Below are 25463 nucleotides of genomic sequence, written 5' to 3'. Positions count from 1 at the left end.
CTGGCTATCCTAAATCACCTTAATCCAATTAGAGCTTAAGGTAATGTGAAGCTAGGCTTTCATCTCTATGAAACTGGCTTACTCTGTTTCTGGCTTATCCTTACTTCTTAATTGTATCCCTTTGGTGTCTCAAAGCCTGGGGAATTTTACCAAGGCTACCCCTCCTCAGCCTTAAATTCCAATATTTGTCCTGCTAGCCCTACAAGTCTATTAAACACTCTGCTCAGCTTTTTGACACTCAGTAATATTTTCTGGAATGGCAGAAGCTTCTTCAAGAAAAGCAGCTCCCATGAAGCAAAAGGGTTGGTCTGAATTTGCTTCTAGAAAAGCTGGCATTTCTAGAAGCACAACTCTAAGTTTAAACTTTGAAAACAGATTGTCTTATGTTTATTTGTAGCCCTCACCAGGCCCAGTGCAATTCTGAATACCTAATAAGAACTGAAATATGTTTTGTATGATACAATAAACAGATACTGGTGATAGTGAAGGCTTGACACACTTATGGTTTTAAGTTGTTCATTTCCCAGGACACGGTAACTGAAGTATTATGGTAAAACAAAAGAGAAGCAAGCCTGAGGTTTTAAATATGGTTTCACATTACTTCCTTAGAGACTTTTCAAAAACCACACTCCATCAAAGAGAAAAAGGAGGCTAAATCGACCTCAAATAAAGAGCAGCTCTGAAATTAGCTGAGTGATTAAGAATCCAGATACTAATCTCAGAGATTCTCTGGTGACTACCAAGTGGAGGAACTCTATAAGAAATTCTAAAAACTGGCACATATAAAAGCTCTATATGGGGCCATCTGGGGTCTGAGGAAGATTTGGGCATCTAGTTCCTGAGACATATGTGAAAATGTCAGCTTCACCAGCCACCTCAAATTCTGTAACAGTACACTGGCTTTTTCTAAGTGGCACTAGCATAAAAAATGAAAAGAAGTAATCATTGACTTTAAATTCTCTTTCCAATAAGTGGCCATACGCTGTTCATTTCTCCTTCATGATATATCTGGCATCTGTCTCCTTCTTTTCATTCCCCCTGCCACTGCTACCACATCTCAGGTTCTTATTACCCTGTTCTGGAATTAGAGGCCCAGGCTTTCAAAAACAGCAGCAGCAATATTTTATCATTTTTCTACAAGTAGATCTTTCATTGTTCCCTAACGCTCTCAGAATGAAGTTCAAACTTCTTAGTCTGGCATTCGAGGCTCTTTATGGCTTTGTTTCAGCTGCTCTCCTCATTAACACTCTGATTTAGCCAAACTATTTTTACTCACCACCCTCTGAATAGTCCTCACACATTCCCGTGCTCTCCTTCATCCTGAAGCCTGTTCCTCCATATGGAATGTCTTTTGACTTCAGCTCCCCCTCCCTGCTCACAAACTCCATACTTTTTCATCTTTAATTTTATCTCATTACTGAAATCATTTTCATTCACTAAAAACCCAGCTCAAATTTCGCCTCTCTACAACTCTCTGCACAAAAAGCACTTAGTACTTAAATAGATGCTAAAGCTTAGAGAGGTCAAGCAATTTGTCCATGAGAACAACCATTAATTGGTGAAGTTGGAATTGAACTCATCAACTCCTTTAATGCTATTTTGTCTTATCTGTGTTCTCCTTATCTTGTATAATGCCTTGCATATAGTAAGTACCTAATAATTATTGGGTGAAGATAGTGAAAAGAGAGGCCATAAATTTTCACAGCAAGAAAGAGATTGTACAAAAGAATATTCTTGATGTATCAGTTTTTAAATTCCTCAGATGTATACTGCTGAAAAGGTTGTGATTCCATCTGTTAAAAACAGAATCATACAAGCAGAGCTATAAAAATAAGCTGCTAGAATATTCTGGTTAAAGGAAAGAAATCTAAAACTTAATCAGCTTTTAAATCCATGTGCTGCATTGGAATTGTTGGCAGTTCAAAGGACAAATGGCAAAAGCATGTCTCACCAAGCACCCTGGCCATAGTGCAGATGGAACTCAGCCAAGGGGTTGTTCAGCTAGAAAGCATTACTGCTTTTTCACTGACCCAGGCAGTCCTGTGGAAGCCTTCAACAGTCCATGTGTTCTTTGCTTTGGTCTTGGGACTTAAGGGTAAAAGAAATGAGGATGGTGGGTAAATGACAAGGGCGGGCACTGTCTTGGGGGCACTGCCTCTCATTCTTGCACGACAGAGTTCAGGCAACAATCTTCTTGGGGAGCCCCAAGGAAGGGGGTGGAAAGAGGCTGAAGACAATGGGTGCTTTCAGGAGTCCCCTACTACCCAGAGAAGCAAGGAGCAGAGCAAAGGTTCACATACCCAGGGGAAAGGAAACCACTTCTTGATCCCTTCCAAACACAAGGACCATAATCAAAGAATTGCTTGCTGTAGTTATAGCAAAAATAAAGCAACAGCAGGCCTTGCTGCATTCCTGCCTTTCCATGCCAGGCTGTCCTGTCCCCGTGATCATCCCCACCCCCCAAATCCTGGGGACAATTGAGCTGTGTCTCTGGCATGTGTGGAGCTGCAGGTCACAGCCATATTTAACGAGAACATTCATTCTCCACAGGCGCTACAGGGCTCCTCAAAACACCCTTTGTGTCACTGTGCCTTTCTCTCTACCCCCCTTGACACTAATTTAATCAAGATGTCCTTCTAGCTTGTAGATGGGGCGGACTCGTCAGTTCCGCATTCCTCCTGGCATTAGGGTTTTGCAGCCAAATATTTAGAGTTGAAACCATCAAGTTGAGAAGATGGGGTCAGGGTCTCCAAGCCAGACATGTGGACCTTTTGGGTAAATCCTGGGCATAAAGAGTGGACTAGGTTTGTGGCATGTTTTTATAATTTTTAGTTAACCTAAATATTCTAGAGGAGCTGAGAAATATTTTCTTAGGCAAGTATACAAACAGTTAGAGGCATTTTTTTCAAAGTAAGAAAAAAGACAAGATTTTATCCCTATATTTTTGGACTCATCAGCACTGTTTCTAGAATGCAACTAGAAAAGAGAGCTCCTCTGCCTGTCCTTTTTCTCCTAGTCTGTACTCTATAATTTTGCAAAAGCTGAAAACTTCAGTTCTTTCCCAAGAACCAGATTTTAATTCAGATTTGCCTTCCTTAGCTGTTTCTCTAGACCACAGTCAACATCCAGAAGAGAATGTCAAAACCGTGGTAGGGAATTTAACCAATAAGAAAAATAAAGAAACCATCTGGAGCCCGGGGTCCCCACCCAGGTTACCTGATTCTTGGTCTGACGTTCATTTCCTATGCTGTGGTATCTCCCAGATAGGGCATCACTGCTCATCAGTAACCCCACCTCACCCTGAGTTGATCTGTAGATGCCAAGCCAAACTTTTGAAGCGTGAGTATTATGGGCCAGGAGGAGTCAAACGTATTTGAAGAGGGAATGAGGCAGGCCCAGGGAACTCAGACAATCTATCTTAGGAGCCGATTTGAATATGTGTTGAAATTCCTCTGTCAACCATGGATCCAACTGTCATGACCTCCCGCCTGGACATGTAACCATTACCTCCATCATCTGCCTGCCAGTTTAATCGGCTCACATCAGCAGCAGCAGAAATACATTCAAAGGGCTATTGTTTCATGACCCACAAGGGCATTTTCAGAAACCTAGTAAGGCTCCAGAATATAAGAGGGGTATACCCTCTGTAGCTTTTGGAGCAAAAAGCTCAACTCCCTGTCCTTAACTCCTTCTTCTCTTGGCTAGGTCAAGTAGGCCATTGACCTGGGTCAGGAACAACCCTAAGTTCTTAGACCAATTTCAAAGTTATCTTCAAGTAATTTTACAAACCAAATTAAACTCCCAGTAATGAAAAACTAAAAGGCTCTTTTCCAGCTCCCTCACAAAGCTATACTACAAAAGTTTACCACCCTTAAATAAACAAACATCTCCTTCATGCTGTTTCTTAAAGTAAGAACTGAGCCACTTCCCTTTCCCCTCTCTCTTTTTGCTGGCTTCCTTATTTGCTCTCTTTCTCTAGAAAAGCCAATAAGAAATGCTTCCGTGATATTGTCAAATCATAAGAACATAGTCTACAGCTCCAGATTTTGTATTACAGCAGGCATTCTGAATGCAAGAGGGGATACTAGCTAAGCCAGAAAGTGGCAAAAGTTTAGGGAAAGGGCTAACGGAAGCAGCCTATGGGCTATGCAAAGCACCATCTCATTTGCTCACATCCTATAACCAAATGATGACACATCCACATTGGAGATTATAAATAGCTATCAGTTGAACAACAGGAATTTGTCCAAGAGAAGCAACAGCTTGTGAAACATCATTTAATGAAACCTACAATATGTTTAATAAAGTCAGCTATTCTTAGAAGAGCAACCTGGGGCCAGGCACAATGGCTCGCACTTGTAATCTCAGCACTTTGGGAGGCCAAGATGGGAGAGGCCAGGAGTTCAAGACTAGCCTGAGGATCACCTGAGGCCAGGAGTTCAAGATTAGCCTGGCCAACATGGTGAAACCCCATCTCTACTAAATATATAAAAATTAGTCAGGTGTGGTGGCACATGCTATAATCCCAGCTACTTGGGAGGCTGAGGCAGGAGAATCACTTGAACCTGGGAAGTGGAGGTTGCAGTGAGCTAAGACTGCACCATTGCACTCCAATCTGAGTGACAAGACCAAACTCCATCTCAAAAACAGAGAAGAGCAATCCAGAGGTTATATAGATACCTGTTAATCTATTTTTTAAAAATGTAAGTTTTATCACACTGCCATGTGTGTACCAATGCAACAATCTTGCATGTTCTTCACATGTACCCCAAAACCTAAAATGCAATTTAAAAAAAATAAAAAGAAAAAAAAAGTAAGTTTTTTCCTATTTAGGAATTTTTCCAGCATTTATATCTATAGCACAAAATGTAAAGCCTGCTTATTCTGATTCCAAATACAGCCTAACTGGCTCTCCCATCTTTCTTCTATACTCCTCCTCTCACTGCCTTAGATCAGGACTCCTTTCTTAAATGAACCTTTCCCCTGTTCCCGTAGTAACTATTTCCCTCTTCTCACATCTCTCTCACATCCAAACATTTCAGAGTAATCTTTCTAAAAGGCAAATCTGCCCATGGCACTCTCTTGGTAAAATCTGCTACTAGAATTGTTTCAGTTAAAAAGCATGCTAAACATTAGTAAGCAAGGCATGAAGAGAAATAGGATATTGACATAACACCTTCACAAGACACTTACTACAGTGCAAAGGGGAAAGTAGCAACTTTACAGTAGATAAACTCAGGAGACACTCATCCTCACTGAGTAATCAAAATTATCACCATCGGTAACGGGACAAATCAACAGCAAGTGCCTCCTGATATAAACCACTAAGAAAAATATGACATCGCTTCTATGATGTTCTTGCCAAAATTGCTTAAACTGAATCCAATCATGAGGAAACCAAACAAACCAAAACTGTGGAACATTCTACAAAGTAACTAGCCAGCACTCTTCAAAACCATGGAAGACAAAATGAGACAGAGGAAGTCAGAGGTTAGAGGAGGCTAAGATGACAGTTCACCTCAACATCATATGTGATCCTAAACTGGACCCTGAACCAGAAATTGGAATTCTCTCCTCCTCCTGTGCTTCACTGGAAAGAACCTACCCAGAAACAGCAGTCTGTGCTAGGCCACTGACTTGTTAACCGAATTCAGAAACCTGAAGAAAGTCCAGAACCACCCTACTAAAGCCTGCATACTCATGATCAGAGTGAAGAAGGCATTAAATCCCCATGTTTTTGCCAGTGGGAGCCGTAGCTTAATAATGAGTCCTCATTTGGTACCTCCCATCTCTGAGTTGAAAATGCAAAGCAAACATTGGAATCATCCCATTCTACCTGTCCCCATCCCCCTTCCTTCACACACACATACACAAACAAATCATCTGTGCTGATTGAGAAAGAATGGAAATAATTACAAGTATAAGAGATTAGTCATCACCACTTTGGGAAGTGAAATATGCAAGGGGGAATTTGATGGCAATAATAATTTTAAGATAGGAAATAATTTCTAAGTTTTCTAATGAATGGGGTGTATCTTAGCCATAGCACCCTGAACATATCCAATCTAATATATGGGGTGGCTGACTTATCCTACAAGACAGCAACCTAAATAAGTATTCTCCAATAAGTCATTTCCTTTGTCATTGATAGAATAATGGATGGGACAGGTTATAATCGTTACAACAGAGTAGGCATTTGGTTTGATTTGCTTTAAATTAAGCTGCAGGCTGCTGACGGTGAAACATACGCATACAATACAACTTGATATTGGGCCGAAGGCAGTATTTCAAGGTTTGAGTGACATTACCAGGAGGTTTTCTGGCTAGAGGCCCCTGAGGGAGCATTCACTAAGTCAAGGTGGCATATCTGCAGTACACAGACCCTGAATTTCCTGCATGAGTTCAAGCAGACATTATTAATCGAGCACATCATTCTGCCAAACTAGTCGCAGACATGTCCCTAGGATCTTGCTCAGCACAGAACCTTTCTCAACTGTTAATGTATTGAAGTTAGCATATAGATTAAAATCTACTTGGCATCTCTGATGGAGGTTAATTTACCTTAATTCAGAGTCTTGGTCCTTGGTTTTTTCAGTCTCCCAGACTCAGACTCAGGGAGAGTGATTCAAGTTCATCAAGTTACTGGGGACCAAATAAATGAATACAGTCATAGATGAATCAATGATAGATAGATAGGAAATGGATATGATTTTTCAATGGCAATAACTCTTCGATAATGGGGGGAAATGCTCCCTTCTTGCTGTTGCAATCCTTGGGAAAGTGGTTTCATGAATATGAAATGAGAGCAAAAAAAAAAAGGTGAAGAATTTTAAAGGCTTTTCCAACCAAATGTGTAGACTTATCTGAAATATATTTCCTTTCCCACGAAAAAAATAAAGTAGAAAGTGTTTCCTGCGGCCATCATCTAAGGGACCCTAGAACCTCTGGCTCTTTAATTCCCTTTTCGGCTTCCTAGGCCTATGTTTTTCAACTATGAGTGTCTGGAGGTGAGCCAGGCAATACAAGAAGCCGCAGGATAAACATGGTGACTTAGGATATCAATGTTTCCTTAGGATCTGGGAATACAGGAAGTGGAAAAGGAAGAACTAATATATATATAAAATGCCTTTTACATCTGCTAATTAATATTTAAACTGTTTTAAGTTGAGATTTAATTAACAAACCATAAAATCCATTCCTTAAATTGTATAATTCACTCATTTTTAAGTATATTCATGAAGTCATGCAACCATTATCACTATCTAATTGCAGAACACTTTTGTCACCCCTAAATGAAAAGCCATGCACATTAGTAGCCATTCCCCATTCTCCACTTTCCTGGCACCTGGCAACTATTAATCTACTTTTCTCTGCATGAATTTGCCTATTCTAGACATTTCATATCAATGGAATCCTACAGTAGGTGACCTTTTGTGCCCAGCTTCTTTCACCTAGTATAATGTCTTTAAGGTTCATCCATGTATCAGTACGTAATTCTTTTCTTTATGACTGGATAATACCATTGAATGGATATACTAACATGTTTATTCATTCATCAGTTGATGGACATTTGGGTTGTCTCCACTCTGGGGCCATTATTAATAATACAGCTATGAACATTTGTGTACAAGTTTTGTATGGACATATGTTTTTATTTCTCTTGGGTATATTCCTAGAAGTCAAATTGCTAAGTCATATGGTAACTCTATGTTGGACTTTCTGAGGAACTGTCAAGTTATTTTCCAAATCAATTACATTTGCACTAGCAATGTATGAGAGTTTCAATTTCTCCACATTCTCACCAATATTTGTTATTACCTGTATTTTCAATTACAGTGATCCTAGTGGGTATAAAATGGTATCTCATTGTTTTAATTTAAATTTATTTAATTGCTAAGGATATTGAGCATCTTTTCTCATGCTCATTAACCATTTATTTATCTTTTTTGGAGAAATGTCTATTTAAATCCTTTGCCCAGGTTTTAATTGGGCTACTTATCTTTTTATTGTTGAGTTGTAAGAATTCTTTTTATATACTAGATACTAGACCTTTGTCAGATATATAATTAGCAATTATCTTATTCCATTATATGGTTTTCATTTTCACTTTCTCAATAACGTTCTTTGAAGCACACAAGTTTTATAATTTTGATGAAGTTTTATTATGTATTTTTTCCTTTGACTGCTTGTGTTTTAGCTGTCATATCTAAGAAACCATTGTCTAATCCAAGGTCATAGGATATTTTTTAGCTTCATTGAGGTATAGTTTATAAACACAAAACTGCACATACTTAATGTACGTATTTTGTTGAGTTTGAACATGCATACACATGGGATACCATTTAGTACAATCAAGGTACTAAACATATTCATAACTTTCAAAAATTTTCTTGTATTCTTTTATGTGCATGGTCTTTGTTTATTGTTATTTTTGTGTATAGTAAGAACACAACATGAGATCGATCTTCCTAACATGTTTTTAAGTATACAATGCCATATTTTAACTATAGGTACTATGTTGTACAGCAGATCTCTAGAACTTTTTCATCTTGCTTGACTGAAGCTTTATACCCATTGAGCAACAATTGCCCATTTTCAACTCATTCAAGCCCCTGGTAATCACAATTCTATTTTCCTCTTCTGGGTGTTTGATTATTTTAAATATCTCATATAAGTGGAATTACCTGGTGTTTGTCCTTCGGTGACTGTCTTGTCTCACATAGCTTAATGTCCTCTATGTTCATTCATGTTACTGCAAATGGAAGGATTTCCTTCATTTTTTAGGGTGGAATAATATTCCATGGTATGTATATGCCCCCACTTTCTTTACACATTCATCTGTTGACAGACATTTAGTTTGTTTCCATATCTTGGCTATTACAAATAATGCTACAGTGAACATGGGAATGCAGATAGTGCTTCAAGATCCTGATTTCAATTCTCTTGGATGTATACACCCAGAAGTAGGATTGCTAGATCACAACGTAGTTCTATTTTTAATTTTTGGAGGAGCCTCTATACTGTTTTCCATAGTGACTGCACCATTCTCTACATTCCCACAACACTGTAAAAATGGTTTCAATTTCTCAATGTTCTCGCCCACACCTGTGATAAGGTTTGGCTCTATGTCCCCACCCAAATCTCATCTTGTAATGCCCATAATTCCCATGTATGGTGGGAGGGACCCAGTGGGAGATAACTGAATCATGGGGGCAGGTTTTTCCCACACTGTTCTCATGAAAGTGAGTAAGTCTCATGAAATCTGATGGTTTTACAAAAGTGAGTTTCCCTGCACAAGCTCTCTCTTCTCTTGTCTGCTGCCATGTGAGATGTGTCTTTCACCTTCTGCCATGATTGTGAGGCCTCTCCAGCAATGTAGAACACTGTGAGTCCACTAAACCTCTTTGTTTTGTAAATTACCCAGTCTCAGGTATGTCTTTATCAGCACTGTAAAAATAGACTAATACAACTTTATCATTTGGCTTTTTTCTTGATAATAACCATCCTAACAAGTGATATCTCATTGTGATTTTGATCTCCATTTTCCTGATGATTAGTGATATTGAGCACCTTTCATATACCCATTGGCTGTTTGTATGTCTTCTCTCGAAAAATGTCTATTTTTATAGACAGCAGGCACTACATTTACCATCAGAAATCTTCATTTTGTATTTTTCTTTAAAATTTTTATTTTTTATTAAATTGCATATATTTAAGGTGTGTGATGTGATGTTCTGACATACATATACCCAGTAAACAGAATACTACAGGCACTACTTAATGTATTCCCGTCCTCACATAATTACCCTTTTTTGTGGTAAGAACATTTACAGTCTACTCTTTTAGCAAATGTCAAGAAAGGTTATTAAGATTTATGCCTGTGTTTTCTTCTAGGAGTTTTATAGTTTTATCTCTTGTGTTTAGGTCTTTGATCCATTTTGAGTTAATTTTTTTATACAGTATAAAGTAGGGGTCCAAATTATTTTTTAAACATAGATATCCAGTTTTCCTAGCACAATTTGTTTAAAAAGATTTGTTAAAAAAGGGTGCCAAGATAATTTAATGAGGGAAAGAGTCTTATCTAGCAGAGAGAAATGAGTACTAAAAAAAAGGTTAAAAAATAACCCCTTAAAATGTGAAAATTCAATTTCCACAACACATGGATTCTTAAAAAAGGCAACTTAAAAATCCCCACCAAACAGATGAATGAAAATGAAAATGAAAAAGACTCTGAACAATATTTACTTGGGGTTTATCAAAGAGCCAAAGGGGGGAAAAAATTGAAAAGAACAAGAAATAGGAACATTCATATGTAAGAGGAAAAAAATTATTAAAATTAAAACAATTAAATATCTTGGAAATGACAAATATGGTCAATATAATTAAAATTAAAAAGAAATCTTAATTGGTAAAATAAAAATTATATTAGACTAATGAAAATGAGAACACATAAATATGCTAATTCATTAATAAGAAATTAATAAGTTAGAGACAGTAAGATACAGAAAACATGAGAACACTTGTGAAACTTGGAGGATACACTAATAGACTTAACAGGATTTTAGCTAATAAATGTTGACAAATGGCCAAGAAGAGAAAGACAGTAGAAAAGTAACACTCGAAGTGATAATGACACAGAGTTTACTAGAAATGAAGAAAGAAATGTCTCTAGATGGGAAACTAGCTGTAAGTGTTGATAATAATAAAATTAAGTCAGCTACCAAAGTAAAACTGCAGAGCATCATGAAAAAGGGAAAACCTTAAGATACTACCAGAAGTATTAGACACTATCTACAGAGGGAAGACAATGGTATCTAATCAAACTTCTCATCAGCAACAAGAGTAAAATCTTCAGAAGACTAAGGTAATATATAATTCTGTAACTGACTCAATTATTAAAGATAGAGGGAAATGATGATTGTTTTAGAAATATAAAGGCAGTAATGGTATATCTATATCGTCTCACTAATAAAAAGAGCGTAAAGTAATGGAACAGTTTCAAACTTAGAATAGTGGCTTCAAATGCCTGAAATTCAAATTAATGAATTTTACATTTTACATTGTAACTTTGTTTCAGTTTTATCAAACAATGGTTATTTTGTAGTATGCATTCTGATGCTTTGTTTTAACCAAACATATCATAGAGATTTTTTTAAAAAACAAACATTGCTTAATATAAATTCAAATGGCATTCCTGCATTCAGTGACCAACTAAGAAATGTGATTAGGCTGAGAGCGGCGGCTTATGCCTATAATCCTGGCACTCTGGGGTGCCAAGGTGGGCAGATCACTTGAGGCCAGGAGTTCGAGACCAGCCTGGCCAAAATGGCAAAACCCTGTCTTTACTAAAAATACACAAATTAGACAGGCATGTTGGTGCATGCCTGTAATCCCAGCTACTCAGTAAGTAGACTGAGACATGAGAATCAGTTAAACCTGGGAGCCAGAGGTTGCAGTGAGCCAAGACTGCACCACCATACTCCAGCCTGGGTGACAAAGTGAGACTCTGTCCCAAAAAAAAAAAAAAAAAAAAAAGTGATTTTTAAAAAGCTACTCTTAAACTAGTAATAAAAACAAAGTATGCACAAAACATTAACATAGAAAATTACAAAATGTTTGTGAAGGACACAAAAGATAATCTTAAAGGGGGAAAATGTTACTTTCATGATGCAAAAAGTCTATTTCCATAGCTATGGGAATTTGTCTTAAATCATCTGTAAATATAATGCAATTCAAAATGCCAAAATGTCTCAGTGTGTGGCACACACCTGTAGTCCTAGCTATTTGGAAGGCTGAGGTGGGAGGAGCTCTTGAGCCCAGCATTTTGAGGCTGTAGTGAGCTATGCCCCACTGCACTCTAGCCTGGGTGACAGAGTGAGACCCTGTTTCTAAAAACAAACAGAAAATAGCTAAAATTATTTTTTTAATGAAACTTCACATGTTGATAATAGAATTCACATAGAAGAGCAAAATGTCAATAATTGCCAAGGCAATTTTTAGGAAATAAAAATTTGCAGTCTCTCCTTCACAAATATTTTTATTAAAAAGCTAAAGTAATTAACACAATATGATATTACCAATTAAAAAACAAAACAAAACAAAACAAAAAAAAACAGTTAAATGGGGGTCAGGCCCAGACCTGCACCACCTCAAGATGTACAGTGTAACAAGGGGGTCGTGGTGCGCAGCGTGGGCCTGTGAGGCCTGTGGGTGTCTGCATCCCCCAGCTCCCTCCCGCCAGCCGGCTCCACAGTGGTCTGCTCCAGTGGCTGCAGTGGTCGCGTGTGGATTAGGGTTCCAGACTGAAGGCTGCCTGTTCTCCAGTACCCTCCACCGCCCCCTACCCCCATGTCCGCAGCTCTCCCCGCAGCCGGTTCCACAGTGGTCGAATCCAGTTCCAGACTGAAGGCTAGTATTCCAGGTGCTTATTGTGACCACAACAGGCTGGGGTTACTGTGGCGACCACCAGAACAGCCTTGGCCCTATGTAGGAGCCTGGAGCTACTCCTCAGCCCTACTTGGGGCTGGTCATGGAGAAGCTACACAGGATTGTGGCAGCACTGCTGGAAAGTATGGTATCAAATTCTAATGGTTTTCCATGGGAATTAGTGATATGGGCAGGTGTTATTGGATTTGTTGCTATTCCCCTTTTTTTGTGGAGAAGTTTTAGATCAGTTAGGAGTCAGCTTTATGTGGGAAGAGAGAAAAAGCTTGCTCTAGAGCTTTGTGAACAAATTAAAGAAAAATGTAAACTACTTGAAAAATTTAGTTTTGTACAAAAAAAGCTATGAAGGCTATGAAAGAGAGTCTCCTTTACAGGACGTCAGCTTTAAGAAGGAGGCCGCAGAAGCACAAAGTTTGGAGGCAACCTGTGAAAAGCTGAACAGGTCCATTTCTGAAACTGAGGATGCAATACTGTATCTAACAAAGGAGTTAAAAGAAGAGAATTATAAACATTGTAGACACGATGAGTTGATGGCAGATATTTCAAAAATGGTACAGTCTCTAGGAGATCAGTCAAAATCCCTCAAATCACAAATAGCTGAAGCCAAAATGCCCTTCAAGATATTTCAAATGAATGGAGAACAACTGAAGACAGTGATAAAAGATGCTTTGAATGAAAATTCTCAACTTGAGGAAAGGCAGAAATATCTTTCGCAAGAAGCTGAAGTATGGAAAGAACAAGTGAGTGAACTTAATAAACAGAAAATAACATGTGAAGACTCCAAAGTACACACAGAACAAGTTCTAAATGACAAAGATGAGCACATCAAGACTGATTAAACACTTGCTGAAGATGAAAGACCGGGCTGCTATGCTTGGAGAAGATATCATGGATGATCATAACTTCAAAGTAGAAATGAAATGTGAATCAGAAAATGGCGCTTACTTAGCTGATCCTCCAAAAGGAGCTTTGAAGAAACTGATTCATGCTGCTAAGTTAAATGCTTCTTTAAAAATTTTAAAAGGAGAAAGAAACCAAATTTATATTCAGTTGTCCAAAATTGATAAAACAAAAAAAGGAGCTTATGGGGCATATTAAGCATCTTCAGTCTGAACAAGCATCTTTGCAGTCAGAAAACACAAATTTTGAAAGTGAGAATCAGAAGCTTCAACAGAAACTTGAAGTAATGACTGTATTACATCAAGAAACTATAATGAGACTTTACAAAACACTAACCGTAGAGGAAAATTACCAGTTAGAGAGGCAAGAGAAACTTTCTAAACAAGACAAAAAGGTCAACTATACCACTGACCAGCTGGAGAAGTATAGAAAGCAAGCCCAACATCTTGAAGAAGAGTTGGAAAGAATGATTCTTTCTTATCAAGAGCAGATTTTACTCCTTAAAAAAAAAAGCACATGACAATTGGTTGGCAGCTTGGACTGCTGAAAGAAACCTCAATAGCTTAAGGAAAGAAAATGCTAAGTACAGACACAAATTAACTGACACAGAGATTAAATTCAAATTTTTACACAAAGATCCTTCTGCAGTTGATGTTCCAAACACAGGATTTGGCAGAGAGCATTACACATATGTTACTGATATGAGAAGAGGAACTCCTTTCCCCCCACCTCCTCCAGGAACCCTGTTTGGAGTTTCTCCACATGATTTCCCACCAAGCAACTTCCCAGGTCCACCATATGCTCCATTTGCAGTGAGGAATGCCTATCCACCCAGGGGGTTTCCTCCTTATCTTCCACCAAGACCTAGATTTTTTCCCCCAACCCCCGAATATTAAAGGTAAAAGCGAGTTCCTTTTAGGGTTGATTCCATCTTCTAATGACCCTGCTACTGAACAAAAATAATTCTGACTGGTCTTGAGTTCCCTTCAAGATGCTTCTGCCTTCTGATAAGCCTGCTATTGAATATCCAAAACAACAGCAAGACAGCTGGCAGTCTTTGTGTTCTCCAAAGTAGTTGTTACTGACCTTGAGTCTCCATCAAGATTGATTCCAACTTAGAGTGAGGCTGACACTGAACATCTGACACAACAACAAAGCTGGCAGTCTCAGTGTTCTCCTCCCAAGTAGTTGTGACTGATCTTGAGACCCCATCAGGGTTGACCCCGCCTTCAAGTGAGCCTGCCACTGAACATCTGGCACCACAGCAAGAAAGCTGGTGGTCTTTGTGTTCTCCCTCTAAGTACTTGTGACTGGTCTGGAGTCCCAATCAGGGTTGACTCCGCCTTCAACTGAGCCTGCCACGGGACATCTGGCACTGCCACAAGAAAGCTGGCAGTCTTTGTGTTCTTTGCACAAATACCTGTGACTGATCTCGAGTCCCCATCAGGGTTGATTCGATTTTCAAGTGAGCCTGCCACTGAACATCCAGCACCATGGCAAGAAAGCTGGTGGTCTTTGTGTTCTCCTCCCAAGTAGTTGTGACTGATCTCGAGTCCCCGTCAGAGTTGACTCTGCCTTTAAGTGAGCCTGCCACTGAACATCCCGTACTACAGCAAGAAAGCTGATAGTATTTGTTTCCTTACTTACTGTGGTTGTAGACAAATGTGAATGTAACTCCATGCTTAATGAAACAAATTTTTGTTGATTAAAAAAATAAAAAAGACTCTTTCTCCCATTAGATTTTCTTGGCACCCTTGTCAAAAATCAATTGACATCTGGATTCTCAGTTCTGGTCCATTGACCTATATGTCTATTCCATGCCAGTAAAGAATCTTCATTACTGTTGATTTGTAGTAAAATTTGAAATCCAGAATGGGAGTATTCCACTTTGCTCTTCTTTTTACAAAATGGCTTTGCTTATTCTGAATCCTTTCTATTTCCATATGAATTTTAGAGTCAGCTTGTTGGTTTCTGGGAACAAAAGCAACTTGAATTGTGATAGAAATTGAATTGAATCTATAGATCAACTTAGGGAATACTGCCATTTGATTATACTAAGGTTTTCAATGAATTTTAAGTATTGCCATCTTGATAACCCTAAGTTCTTCCCGTATTAAAGAACACGTGGTGTGCTTCCATTTGTTTAGGTTCTCTTAACTTTCTTCCAATAATCTTATTGTTTTCAGAATATATCTTGTGCTTCATTTCTTGGAGTTATTAGTATTATTTTGTTCTTTTTGATGCTGTTATAAATGAAATTCTTTTCTTAATTTCATTTCCAAAATGTTCATTTTAGGGAATAAAACTACAATTGCTTTGTGCATATATAGTTACACATTGGTATCTACGGGGAATTGGTTCTCAGACCCCCACAGACATCAAAAGTTGCACAGACTCAAGTCCTGCACTTGGCTCTTTGGAACCCATATATACAAAACATCAGCCCTCCATCCACAGGTTTCACATCCATTGAATTCTACACTTTGATCTGCATTTGGTTTCAGAGGTTGAACCTTTGGATATCAAAGGCTGATTGTATTTGTATATTGAAAGAAAATGGACATTCCATTAAGACTCAAACATACTAATTCATTTCACGATACTGATGTGAAAATACATGAGATACTCATTTTGATTGTTAATTGGTAGACTATTTGGATAAAGCAGTAAATGTTGTAGGATGCCTTTGGGAGGGAATCAGCATTCGCTGCCTACTGCTACAGATCTGGGACTACGCCAGATCCTCTGCATAAGTGGTCTTAGAATTTAATTAGCAACACAGGCAGAACTCCTTAATGGCCGCTTATTGTCTTGAGGGTGAAGATCTATCGTTAACACAACCCACAAAGTCCTGCAAGGTCTGGTCCCTCCCTGCTTCTTTTGCCTTATTTCCCATCAAGGAATTTGCCCCTGCCTCCCTCTGCCTGGTGTACTCTCTGTGCTTCTCAGATTTTTCCTCTAGCTGTGTGTTCTTGATCATGGAAGCTCTCCTGGACACCCGGTCCATTCCCTGCTCATAGGCCAGGTCCACGTTGTGCCCTCTGTGCTGTGCACTCAGCACCCTGGCTCTTCTGTGCAGCACTTGTTCCTGTTATAATTCATCTTTGACTGGTCTGATTATTACCAGTTTGTTCCATTGCACTGTAAACTCCATCAATGCAAAATCACTGCTGATTTTGCTCACTGTTTTATCCCCAGAATCTGCCATGCTAGTAGTTAGCACATAGTGAGCACTCAATAAATTTTACTTAAGTACTTTGGCTTTCAAACTTATTCCCCTAAGTCCCTCCACAGTATCTGAATTGTCTAAGAAATCAGTTAAAATGAAAAGAGAGAGAATTAAATATGTTCATCACTTTCCACTTTGGAATATTAGGGGAAAAAAATTTAAGCAATTTTATCTATTAAGCAATTAGAATACAATGTGAAGTGTAAATGGCAGTTAAAAAAATACCACTTTTATATCCCTGTATTTAGAGAGACTATATTTGGGTGTACACTCTCACCACTGTGCCACGTTATTTCTCACTGTAAGCTCTAAGACTTCTCATGTCTACCTGTGTGTTCCTCCCTCTCAGAATAGTATTGCTGCATTAGTAACTACTCCATAAATGCTAGTGGAGCTGATTTTACCGTTTAAAAAAATACAGTTTTTTTTGAGGACTGGATGGTATAACAATTACAGATCATATAATCTATACTTTAAGATTTCAGGAGGATACAAAAGCATCATATAACAGGGGACTTAAAACCTGATTAGGGGCTGGGTGTGGTGGCTCACGCCTGTAATCTCAGCCCTTTGAGAGGCCAAGGTAAGTGGATCACAAGGTCAGGAGTTTGAGACCAGCTTGGCCAACATGGTGAAACCCCATCTCTACTAAAAATACAAAAAATTAGCCAGGCATGGTGGCAAACGCTTGTAGTCCCAGCTACTCAGGAGGCTGAGGTAGGAGAGTAGCTTGAACCTGGGAAGTGGAGGTTGCAGTGAGCTGAGATCATGTCACTGCATTCCAGCCTGGGCAACAGAGTGAAACTCCAGCACGCACACACACACAAAAGCTGATTAAGATATGAGGACAAACAAAAGAAATAGCTTAAGAGTTGGAGTTGGGGATCAGAGCAGTGGTGGGCATTCTGAAAGTATAAGCCTCTGGTCTCACTTGGGATCACTCTATCATGACATATTCTAGGAGGGGTTGGGAGTATACATACCGGAATGGTCAAGTGACAGAATGCCAGTGGAATTTGCACTGAGGATAATAGAGCAAAACGGAGAGGGGCTAGAGAAGGGAGGTTGGGGGTGAGTTTCTCACCATTGCTGAGTAGCATGGAAAGATGATGAACACCATTGGCCTCTTTTACATAGAATGAGAAGTTGCTGCTCTAAGTCATGCTTTTTAGTGGCCCAGTAGTTGACTGCTATTTTTTTCAAACACTGTATCAATCAAGCAGCAAATACTATTGACTCCATCTTCAAAATAGATCCCAGAATTTGACTACCTCTCACCATCTCCACAGCTCCACCCTGTTTCAATTCACTATCATCTTCTGCTCTAATTATTTACAGAAGGTCCCTTAATTGGTCTTCCCTTGCTGCTTCCACCTTGCTCCTCCTAAAGTCCTCTCTTCACACAGAAGCCAGAATAATCCTATTTAAACAGGAGTCAGACTGTATCATGCTTCTTCGATTCTCCAATAGCCTTCAAGGCTCTTCCTGATGAGACCTGCTCCCTGCCCCGACCACATCTCCCACCACTCTTTCTCTTGCCTACTCTGCACAAGGCCTCCTTACCCTTTCTCTTATCAGGTAAGTGCATTCTCAAGACATAGACAGGATTGGGTGGCCTTAGACATACACTATTATCTCAGACTGAAATACCTTCCTCAAGGAGCTAAACAGCAAATCCCTCATTTCTTCCAAGAATCAGTTCAAATGCCAGTTTATCAGTGAGACTGTCTCTGACTACCCTATATAAAAGAGCAAGATCCCTTGTATCTCCATCCTCTTTACTTTGTTTTATCATCATCTGATATACATTTACTTTTTTATGTATTATCTTTCTGCTATTAGAATATAAGCTCCATGAAGGCAAGAATCTTTTGTTATCTGCTATATTCCAGTGCCTAGCACAGTGACTGAAACATGGGAGGCACACTGTAAATATCTATTGAATGACTAAGTGAACTATCAAATGACTAAGTTGAATGATCTCCTCCCACCTCATGTCAGGCCACTCAATCCTGTCTATAATGTCTTCCCTCTGTCTTTTGGTAAATCTAATTCTTTTAGTTCCCATTGCCATTACCTAAGAACTAGTTTCTATTATCCCTCTGAATTATTAGCAGCAAGCTCCTACATAGTTTCTTCCATGCTAAACCACACTGAGTACTCCTACCACTGCCACTGGAAATCAGGGTTTTCAAGATTTCATTGCCCTGCCTCGAATTGTCAATGGCTCTCTTTGATCTGTAGTTTGAGCTCCTTGGGCTGGCATTCAAAGCCTTCCACACTCAGGCTACTGGCACTTCCCACATATTTCACCTATTTCTGGTCAAAAGGAAGTCTCTGCTGTCAGACTGGCCTCATGAGTGACATCTCTAGTGGGGACAAAGAGGCAGGAAAGGAACTTGTAATCAGATAATATGGAAATCTTCAAAAGATATTTCTGTAAGATATGAAATGGATGGCCAATTGAGAATCCTGGCAGCAGGTAATTAAAAGAACATCGGCCCAATTCTTTCCCCTCTATGAAGCTCTCCTGACTCATGTCTCATGAATCTTTTACCAAGATCCTACAGACAACAAATTGTCCATACCACTCATTACATTGCTGTCTTAATTGTAACCTGCTTCGGGAGTCTATGGCCTGTCTTTACAGCTGAGATGTAAGAAATCTAAGATCTTGAACCATGTTTTAAGCTTGCTCTGTAGCCCTTTTTTACTGACAACTTGAATATTGAGCAATTACAGACAATCAAATAATATTATGAAACTGAACTGAATGGATTGGTAGTGGTTACTTGTGCTCCTGAATTTGAGTAAAGCAATACTTTTTTTTTCTTTCTGGTCCCTGACTATGTGGTTTTCCTTGCCTGACAACTCAAAGGTCCAGAAAGACCACTGACTCTGAGAACAGCAAAAAGAGAATGCTTTTTTCTACTTTCCACTTTCAAAATGAACATCAAAAGGAAAACAAGGTCATGGGAAGAGGCAAGGCAGGAAGGGATGCAATGCTTATGCGGGCAGAAGGCTTGGATTACCTTGGCTTTGAAGAGATGATTAAAGTTGGAGACTGTATTGCCCAGTTTGCTTTCTGTATTTTCTTTCTAGCCTATATGATAACACACTGCTAAAAAAGATTAGCTTAGAGGTTGCAAAGACCACCCTAGCTAGGTGAAGGTACAAGATACACGCTCTTCTACATGAATGCAACCAGACACCATCTGACCATAACTTTGCAGAGCACTTTGTTCCCAGATTTTACTGATGCCTCTAACATTCTGAGAGGGAAGAGTGAGGGTATGAGTAATTTCATTAGTGTAAAGATGAGGAAACTGAAATTCAGCTGAGCCAGACAGGGCTCCAAGCCCAGGCTCAGGCATAACGCTGAGACCCAGATTCTCAGCTAAGCTCAAAGACAATTAGTAAGACTGAAGAGGAAGAAAAAGGAAAAGCAGCAGGGGAAAAGCCCTCTCTCCTTGCCTTATATTAAATGGAAGTAGGGTATTTCCAAATGAAAGCATTGGCCAGCCACCTAGTCATCCTAAAAACAAGTGATTTCCAAAAACACAACAATGAGATTTTTAATTGCTTCTGGATGTACAAGAGAGTATAGGTCCAGGGGAGAGTCAAGATAACAGCTGGCTGGGCGTGGTGGCTTACACCTGTAATCCCAGGTACTTGGGAGGCTGAGGCACAAGAATCACTTGAACCTGAAGGGCAGAGGTTGCAGTGAGTCAAGATAGTGCCACTGCACTCCAGCCTGAACAACAAAGAAAGACTCTGTCTCAAAGAAAAGAAAGAAAAGAAAAGAAAAAGCTATGGGACACAGAATACAGACTGTTGCTATAGGGTCATATAAGCAAATTTAAAAGAAAATGCAATGACATGATAAAAATGCTTACTCCAAATATTAAATGAAAATATTACACTAAACTAAAGTAACTCTTTTTTTTTTTTTGAGACGGAGTTTCGCTCTTGTTACCCAGGCTGGAGTGCAATGGCGCGATCTCCACTCACTGCAACCTCCACCTCCTGGGTTCAGGCAATTCTCCTGCCTCAGCCTCCTGAGTAGCTGGGATTACAGGCATGCACCACCATGCCCAGATGATTTTTTGTATTTTTAGTAGAGACGGGGTTTCACAATGTTGACCAGGATGGTCTCGATCTCTTGACCTCGTGATCCATCCGCCTCGGCCTCCCAAAGTGCTGGGATTACAGGCTTAAGCCACCGCGCCCAGCTGTAACTCTCATTTTTTTAAAAAAAAATGTGTACTAAAAAGATTGGAAGGAAATATATCAAAATGTTAATCATGATTCCAAATAATTATTATTTTCTTTTTATTATGTTTTTCCCACAATAGCTTGAAAAAAATGTTAATAATTTTTAAATTTTTTTCTTTTCTTTCATAGCCCTAACTGAAGCTCCGTATTACTTTAACAATTGAAAAAAGTCTAAGCTGAAAGGTTTTTTGTGTGCTTCCAAATTAAAGAAAAAATAAAAATAAAAAATAGAAGATGCTACTTCTCAGTCCTGTCTCTAAGCCTTAATAACTACTTTTTTTTTCTTTTTGAGACCGAGTCTTGTTCTGTCACCGAGGCTGGGGTGCAATGGCGTGATCTCAGCTCACCGCAAACTCCGCCTCCCTGGTTCAAGCGATTCTCCTGCCTCAGCCTCCCAAGTAGCTGGGACTGCAGGCACACACCACCATGCCCATCTAATTTTTGTATTTTTAGTAGAGACAGGATTTTACCATGTTGGTCAGGATGGTCTCTATCTCTTGACCTGGTGATCCACCCACCTCTCCCAAAGTGCTGGGATTACAGGTGTGAGCCACTGTACCTAGCCTGTAATAACTACTTAGCTTACCAAGAGGATGATTCGGGGATTTCTTGAGACCACAAAGACAGATGCTCCTTGCTTCCTATCATATTTAAATTAGTGCAAAGAATTCAAATTAATCTATAACTAGAAGTTTCATGTTGAGTAAATGCTAGGAAAAGTTGGATGTAGACCCAATGATTTGTAGAGAACAGAGAAAAAGGAAAAAAACAAAAAACAAAAAAACAAGGACTGGGCTTAAAAGCAAAGAAAGGTAGGACTCAGTAGAAAAACTAAGAGACCAGAGAAAGTCCAATATTGTAAGAAAAGAAGACAAAAATTAAAAAACTGAAGACACTGTGTCAAAAGAAGGAAAATTTAAATTTTGTCCTCACTTTAAATAAAAATCATGCTTAGACAAGCAAGGAGAAATTCAAAGGAAAACTTGACAAAGATTTACCATAAGAACAGCATGAAAAAAAAAAAAAAAGAAAGATAAGTAGGAGAATCAACAGAAGCCTGTCCTGCAAGAAGGGTGGCTAAAATCAAAGGTGCCCAGTCTCTTGGGACAGGCTGGGAAAGAAGCAAAATCAGAATAGCATAATGGGAATTCTGACCTGACAGAAGCACAGCGACATATGACGGCAGAATGCATAAGCCACTAATTCCCTGCACAAGCACTGGTTCTTTAGCTTACCAATATGACTGCCTTCCTACACGCAACGCAACCGAGCATGATGATGCGAAGAGTTCAGGGGAAACTGCCTATGCTTGAATCCCATTTCTCCCATCAACCAGCTGTATAATCTTGAGTAAACTGCTTAAACCCCCTGCCCATGCTCTTATCTGCAAATGGGGATGATAAAACCAGTACTCATCTCAAAGTGTTGTTGTGATGAGATTAAATAGGTTAATACATGTAAAGCACCTAGCACAGTCCCTCGGCATGGTTAGCACTCATTTAGAATTATGCTTTTTTAAAAAAATTATTGCTGTGATTCTAATAGATACCTAGTCAGTTTGCACATTATTAGTGTGTGTACTTTCTCCCGAGACAAATACGTTTTTACAAACTACTATTTGCATGATGCCTGATGATATTAATAATCCTCTCCTTTTCTCAGAGAGGCATCTTTTTTTTTTTTTTTTTTTTTTTGAGTTGGAGTTTCACTCTTGTTGCCTAGGCTAGAGTACAATGGCATAATCTCGGCTCACTGAAACCTCCACCTCCCAGGTTCAAGCAATTCTCCTGCCTCAGCCTCTTGAGTAGCTGGGACTACAGCCACCTACCACACTTGGCTATTTTTTGTATTTTTAGTAGAGACAGGGTTTCACCATGTTGGTCAGGCTGGTCTCAAACTCCTGACCTCAGGTGATCCACCCACATCAGCCTCCCAAAGTGCTGGGATTACAGGCATGAGTCACTGTGCCCGGCCTCAGAGAGGCATCTTACAGTCAAGTAAGAAAGGTACAGTGATGACAAAAAGTAACTTGTTTAAAATTATCAAATGAATGACTGAACTAGCACCCAATATTTGTAGGCTGGCACCATGAATAACACCTTACAATCAGGTTTCTTTTATGTGAGGAAAAAAAATGTAGCTAGAAAATGGAAGGGTCACACTATCACCACTCTATTCTAGAGGGTGCCAATATTCGCATCACTATTGGTGGACTAACTAGATGTTATGTATTTCCTGCTGTGATGCTACGTGAAGAACTAACATCACTTATACATTCTAAGTCAGCTGAATTCATTTGGCGCTTTAGAACCAACTTCTAATTTACAGAAAATATGGGATACAGGCAGAAGCTTAACAACACAAGTAAACAACTAGGCAAATTTAGAAGACAGGATATTTTGCAGGACACCTGGCTTGGTCTCTTCAATAAATCAGTGTCATGGAAAGAAAACAAGACTAGATTAAAGTACACGTAAGGGACATAAAACCAGTGTGCATTAGATACTGGCTTGGACAAATCAGTTGTCAAGGAGATTTTTGGGGCAATTAATGAAATCTTTACATGGCCTGGGTATTAGGTGAGATGAAAGTTTATTGAAATGTAAAGGGGAAGATCTTGACTAAAACAGTAGGTTACAAAATAGTATGTACAATAAACCTGCTTTTAAAATCATATTTTTTGCTTTCTGTATTTTAAAATTTTCTATAACATACATGTGCTATACATTTTAAAAGATTATTTAAAAGAATAGAGGGAAGGAAGGGAGGGAGCAAACAAGGAGAGGAAGAAGGAAAGAGGAAAAGGAGAGAGGAAAGGGAAGGGAGAAGGGGAGAAGGAAGGCGGGAGAGGGAGAGAGACAAACAGAGGAGGGAGAGAAGGAGAGAGACAGAGGGAGAAAAGAAGGTTTTGAATTCACTATTCTTAAAGCCTGGCTTGTGACCAGGTTCAACCATACATTAGAAAGAATAAATTTCCAACATAATGTTTATAACAGCATTATTTACAATAGCCTCAAACTGAAAACTACCCAAATACCATCAACAGTAGAACAGGTAAAACTAAAAGTCTCATGTCCTAGGAACCCCCTCAGGCCAAGGCAAACAGGATAGTTGGTTGTCTTAAACACTGCCTACTGTAGGCACAGTAGAATTTGGCATTCAAAGCCTGCTAAGTTAGAGGGGCTTGATAAACATCTTGGGCTTCCTATGGAAACCCCAGAAAGGCCATACCTTAAGTATATAGCATATTCTAAGACAAAGGGCAAAACCAAAATATATACACTATAACAAAGTATAAAGCCAAGCCCCCTTTGGCGGGCTTATACTTTGTAACTTTGTTACAAGTTCAAGGTGATCAACCAGTAATTTAATAGCCTCCTAGAACAAAACTTCATACTCTTCAAAGGAAGATAAGTACACCTAGAGTTTCTATAATATATTATCTATGATGTCCAATATGCAATAAAAGATTAGCAGGCATGTACAAAAAATAAATGTGACTCACGGTCACAGGAAAATCAATAAACAGACCCACATATAATATCAATGTTAAAAACAGTGGACAAGAATTTTTAAGTAATTGCCAGTATGTTTTAAGAATATACAGATAATAATTGAAAGGCTGAGGGGAAAGGATCACTTTAGCCCCCAAGTTCAAGTCTAGCCTAGACAACACAGTGAGAACCCATCTCTAAAAGAAGTGGCCAAGCATGATGGTACACACCTGTAGTCTCAGACACATGAGAAGCTGAGGTGTGAGCTTCACTTGAGCCCGGGAGTTTGAGGGTACAGTGAGCTATGATCGTACCACTGCACTCCAGCCTATGTGACAAAGCAAGTCTCCATCTCAAAAAACCAAAACCAAAACCAAAACCAAAACAAACCCAACTATCTGAAATAAAAAAAATTCATTGGATGGCATTTATAATACCTTAGATGAACAAAAGAAATAATTGGTAATTATTTTTCAGATGGAGTCTCACTGTGTTGCCCAGGCTGGAGAGCAATGGCACGATCTCAGCTCACTGCAACCTCCACCTTCCAGGTTCAAGCAATTCTCCTGCCTAAGCCTCCTGAGTAGCTGGGATTAAGGTTGGCACTACCAAGCCCAGCTAATTTTTGTATTTTTAGTAGAGACGGGGTTTCAGCATGTTAGCCAGGCTGGTCTCAAACTCCAGACCTCAAGTGATCTGCCCACCTTGGCCTCCCAAAGTGCTAGGATTACAGGTATGAGCCATCATGCCCAGCCAAATTGGTAAACTTTAGAAATCATCTAAACTAAAGCATATGGACAACAAAAGTTTGAAAAAATGAACAGAACATCAACAAGCTGTGGGAGTGAATCAAGCAGTTTTCTAACATACATGCAGTTGATATCAAAGCAAAACAGGAAGGAGATGGGACAGAAAAAAAGATTTGCCAAAAATTTTTCTCAAATTGAGGAAAAATTTGATATTTTTCCTACAATTTCTACAAATTAGATATCCTACAGATCAGGGATTGTCTGGGTATTATATTTATCCAAGCCAAATGAATACAATGAAAACCATGCTTACACTTTTATGATAGTCAAACTACTAAAAACCAAAGATAAAAAAGAAACAATAGAAGCAGC

At 39.1% G+C, this 25463-nt stretch overlaps 1 protein-coding gene and 1 pseudogene across 9 annotated transcripts in view; one reads left to right on the top strand and one right to left on the bottom strand.

Moving 5' to 3' along the window:
• The window catches only part of SRGAP2 (SLIT-ROBO Rho GTPase activating protein 2), a 270134-nt gene that overhangs the window by 91191 nt on the left and 153480 nt on the right, over positions 1–25463 (bottom strand). The window lies entirely within an intron of this gene.
• Positions 12485–22161, top strand: LOC120361578 (melanoma inhibitory activity protein 2-like; annotated as a pseudogene).

The sequence above is a fragment of the Saimiri boliviensis genome, chromosome 14 (genome assembly GCF_048565385.1).
Source record: "Saimiri boliviensis isolate mSaiBol1 chromosome 14, mSaiBol1.pri, whole genome shotgun sequence".
Classification (NCBI taxonomy): Eukaryota; Metazoa; Chordata; class Mammalia; order Primates; family Cebidae; genus Saimiri; species Saimiri boliviensis.
This window is presented reverse-complemented; position numbering and strand designations above follow the sequence as displayed.